This window comes from Bos indicus x Bos taurus, chromosome 15 (genome assembly GCF_003369695.1).
Source record: "Bos indicus x Bos taurus breed Angus x Brahman F1 hybrid chromosome 15, Bos_hybrid_MaternalHap_v2.0, whole genome shotgun sequence".
Classification (NCBI taxonomy): Eukaryota; Metazoa; Chordata; class Mammalia; order Artiodactyla; family Bovidae; genus Bos; species Bos indicus x Bos taurus.
In genome coordinates this window covers 5,665,564-5,670,553 of record NC_040090.1, presented here as the reverse complement: position 1 = coordinate 5,670,553, position 4,990 = coordinate 5,665,564, and the positions used below count along the sequence as shown (strand labels likewise).

General features: G+C 36.8%; 1 pseudogene; it reads left to right on the top strand.

Annotated features, from left to right (window-relative positions):
• The first annotated feature begins 694 nt into the window (after nt 1-694).
• Nucleotides 695-1,630, top strand: LOC113906060 (annotated as a pseudogene).
• The last annotated feature ends 3,360 nt before the right edge of the window (nt 1,631-4,990 follow it).

The window sequence follows — 4,990 nt, the reverse complement described above, 5'->3', positions numbered from 1 at the left end:
TCCATTCTGAAGATCAGCCCTGAGATTTCTTTGGAAGGAATGATGCTAAAGCTGAAACTCCAGTACATTGGTCACCTCATGCAAAGAGTTGACTCATTGGAAAAGACTCTGATGCTGGGAGGGATTGGGGGCAGGAGGAGAAGGGGTCGACAGGATGAGATGGCTCGATAGCATCACTGACTCGATGGACGTGAGTCTGAGTGAACTGCAGGAGTTGGTGATGGACAGGGAGGCCTGGCATGCTACGATTCATGGGGTCGCAAAGAGTTGGACACGACTGAGTGACTGAACTGAACCGAACTGAATCCCTTGTTATGTACCATATCATTGAGGGAAAGAAACTACTGTATTCAACTTGGTAATCAAATGGCCACGACATATTAGACACAAATAGATGTTCTATATACATTCTTCTAATGAATGGTTAAATAAAAATTGTACATTGAAGTGTTTTCCTCTTTAAGTGTTTTTTTTTTCTTTTTCAATTTAAGTGTTTTTTCCCCTTGTCTTTTTATTTTAAATATAAATTTATTTATTTTAATTGGAGTCTAATTACTTTACAATATTGTATTGGTTTTGCCATACAACAACATGAATCTGCCACGGGTGTACATGTGTTCCCCATCCTGAACACCCCTCCCACCTCCCACCCCATACCATCCCTCCCCTTGTCTTTTAGACCAACTGCTTCTAATACCTGAACTCAGCTTCTGTCCAGACTGGATGGAACCAAGGAACAATGTAACTTACTCTGTCCTCCTGAGCCTCACACAGAATCCAAAGGAACAGAAAGTACTTTCTGTTATGTTCTTGTTCTTCTACATTTTGATCCTGGTAGGCAACCTGGTCATTATCATGACTATACCTGTGAGCAAGACCCTGAACTCACCGATGTACTTTTTTGTTGCTAGCTTCTCTTTTATGGATGTCACTTATTCTTCTTGTGTTACCCCTAGAATGATTTCAGACTTGTTTGCAGGGAAAAAAATCGTATCATTTGAATCTTGCATGACCCAACTGTTTACAGAGCACTTTTTTGGTGGATCAGAGATCATCCTTCTGCTGGTGATGGCCCGTGACCGCTATGTGGCCATCTGTGAGCCCTGCATTACTTGGTGATCATGAGGCAGAGGGTGTGTGCTGTGTTGCTAATGGTGTCCTGGGTTGGAGGTTTTCTGCGCTCAATTATTCAACTTAGCATTGTTTTTGGGCTCCCATTCTGTGGCCCAAATGTCATTGATCACTTTATGTGTGACATGTTCCCTTTACTGAGACTCGTGTGTACTGACACCTATCTCATTGGCATCTTACTGCTGGCCAATGGAGGGCTGATCTGCACTGTCGTGTTTCTGTTCTTGCTCGTCTCCTATGGAGTCATCCTGCACTCTCTGAAGAACCTGACTCAGGAAGGGAGGCAGAAAGCCCTCCAGACCTGTGGTTCCCACATTACTGTGGTTGTCTGCTTCTTTGTTCCCTCTCTATTTGTAAATGCAAGACCTGCTAAGACCTTCCCCATTGACAAATCATTGAGTGTGTGCAGGACCCATTAATAGACATTCTAATAAATTCTGAGTTAAGTAAGTCTATGAAGAAGGTCTGTAGAAGGAACATCATAGCTCATTTTAACTAAGTGCTTTAGTTTCTATGAAAGGAGTCATTTGACATCAGGTTCCATTTCCTTTGAATGCAAAAGTCATTTTGTGCTTAGTCCCTCAGTTGTGTCCAACTCTCTGTGACCCCGTGAACTGTAGCCCGCTAAGCTTCTCTGTCCATGGGGATTCTCCAGAGAAGAATACTAGAGTGGGCTTCCCTGTCCTCCTCCAGGAGATCTTCCCAACCCATGGATCAAACCCAGGTCTACCTCATTGCTGGCAGATTCTTTACCATCTAAGCCACCACTGAAGCCATTTTGCAATTTGATTCTTGTTTCTCTTTCTTCAACAAGTTTATGATAATTATAAATAAAGATTACAATTGTACAACTCTGGCATTAATAACAGCTTTCCTCCCTACTAGAATGTAAAGTCTACAATTACTTGTTCAGCTCTGTACCCAGAATAGTATAATGCCTATATAGCAAAGAATTAATAATATGTAATGAAATCATTTTTTTGGGCTCCAAAATCACTACAGATGGTGACTGCAGCCATGAAATTAAAAGACACTTACTCCTTGGAAGGAAAGTTATGACCAAACTAGATAGCATATTCAAAAGCAGAGACATTACTTTGCCAACAAAGGTCCGTCTAGTCAAGGCTATGGTTTTTCGTGTAGTCATGTATGGATGTGAGAGTTGGACTGTGAAGAAGGCTGAGCGCTGAAGAATTGATGCTTTTGAACTGTGGTGTTGGAGAAAACTCTTGAGAGTCCCTTGGACTGCAAGGAGATCCAACCAGTCCATTCTGAAGGAGATCAGCCCTGAGATTTCTTTGGAAGGAATGATGCTAAAGCTGAAACTCCAGTACTTTGGCCACCTCATGCGAAGAGTTGGAAAAGACTCTGATGCTGGGAGGGATTGGGGGCAGGAGGAGAAGGGGACGACAGAGGATGAGATGGCTGCATGGCATCACTGACTCAATGGACGTGAGTCTGGGTGAACTGTGGGAGTTGGTGATGGACAGGGAGGCCTGGTGTGCTGTGATTCATGGGGTTGCAAGAAGTCAGACACGACTGAGCGACTGAACTGAACTGAACTGAACTGAATGAAATCATGAGAAAGTACACTGATTTTATACCAGTTTATGTGTTCTAAGTCGCTTCAGTCATGTCTGACTCTGTGTGACCCCATGGATTGTAACTTGTCAGGCTCTTCTGCTCATGGGATTCTCCAGTCAAGAATACTGGAGTGGGTTGCCATGCCCTCCTCCATGGGATCTTCCCAAACCATGGATCTAACTGGCATCTCTTATGTCTCCTGCATTGGCTACTGGGTTCTTTACCACTAGAGCCACCTGGGAAGCCCAACCAATTTATGGATTTATATTTTTTACTCTTTTTCATGAAAAAAAAGTAAAAATGATGCTGCAGTTCATGGGGTAACAAAGAGTTGGACATGATTTAGAGACTGAAAGCAAAAACATCTCTTTTTCAGGACAGATTCACTTTTATTTAGATTCTTATCATGTAAATGAACTTTTAATTTATACAATTTAAAGTATTTAATTCTATATATATTGCCTTCTTTACTATATTTCAGTTGCATTATACACAAGATTTTTAACTTAATGCTTTACCTGTTTACAAGAAGTGAAGTAAAACAGATATTAGTAAACAGCAGTAATGGAAACCAAACAATATGGTATGAAGTGTCAAATGAATTTGCTATTTTTTTCTCAGCATTTTCCAGCCCTAATTGTTGGCCTTAAATTTGTTTCTTTTCATCTTGTAATAATCTTTGCAAATGCAAATGTAATTAACATACATGTATTTGTTTCTTTCAATATATATAACACTTGCTTTTACTATTCAATATCTTGAATATGTTTCCATACCAGTCCATATATTTTGTGCATGCATGCTCAGTCACTTATAGTTTCTGACTGTTTGAGATACCATGGACTGTAGACTGCCAGATCCCTCTGTCCATGACGTTTCCCAGGCAAGAATACTGAAGTGGGTTGCCATTTCCTACTGCTGATGATCTTCCCAATCCAGGATCAATCTTGTGTCTTCTGCGTCTCCTGCATTGGCAGATGGACTCTTTACCACTGTGCCACCTGGGAAGCCCAAGTCCATATCTATATATCTATATATATATATCTTATCTTAACATATATATATCTTAATTTTTCTTATGGTACAAAATTCTTATAAATTTATACAAAATTAATATGCACATTTCTCTTCATGTGGTTGCTAAACTTTTTTATAACAAATAATATTCCAATAAATACATATTTTATATATGTGCAAATATGAATTAATAAGCATAGGATTATTCCTATGATATTTAATCAGGTAATATAGGCATTAAAAATGTTGATTTTTTTTTGTAAAAATGTTGATTTTTGTAGCTATTGCCAAGCTACCATACTTGACGTTGTTTAAATAGTTACAGTCCTGTCCATTCTATGAGAATTCTTTTGTCCACATCTCATTGACCAGTACCTGATAAAGTATTTATGACATCTGATTAAAGTAACTCATACTTTAACCACAACTCTTTTGATATAATTGAATTTGATTATCTTTCCATATGTTTATTTATTTATTTAAAATTTAAATTTATTTATTTAATTAGAGGCTAAGATTCATGTTGATGTATGGCAAAACCAATACAATATTATAAAGTAATTAGCCATATGTTTATTTTGATTTGTATTATTTTTGTGTGTATTTATGTGTATATAAATACAAAAATTATATACTTATATTCATTCAACTTTTTTCTATTTAACTCAATGGTTAATCTTTTCCATACTGAATTTTATGAGATATTTATATACTAAAGAAAAGATCACTTTTACCACTGCATGTGTAGTGAATATTTTCTGGTTATATGTTTTAAAATTTTTAAACTATGTAGAATGCTTTTTGCATGTAATTGTTTTACATTTGGTATTCAAATTAAAAAAAATTTTTACCTTGCTTAGAAAGATTTTTCCCATTCCACTTGTGTCAAATATTCTTAAATTTTTTTTCAATGTTTAATTTTTAAAGCATTTTTATATCTTATATTAAAAATTTTGATTCATCTCAAATTTATTTTGGTATAGGAGTTGCAATTTCAATTTTGATTCATCTCAAATTTCAATTTTTAAAGCATTTTTAATCTTATATTAAAATTTTTGATTCATCTCAAATTTATTTTGGTATAAGAGTTGCAATTTCAATCAAATTGGGATTGCAATTCTAGTGGTTTCTCAATATTTTATGATTTTTAAAAATAGTTACATGATTATCTTTGGCCATTATTTTGAAATGTTATGCTATGCTAAGTCACTTCAGTCGTGTCCGATTCTGTGCAACCCCATAAATGGCAGCCCACCAG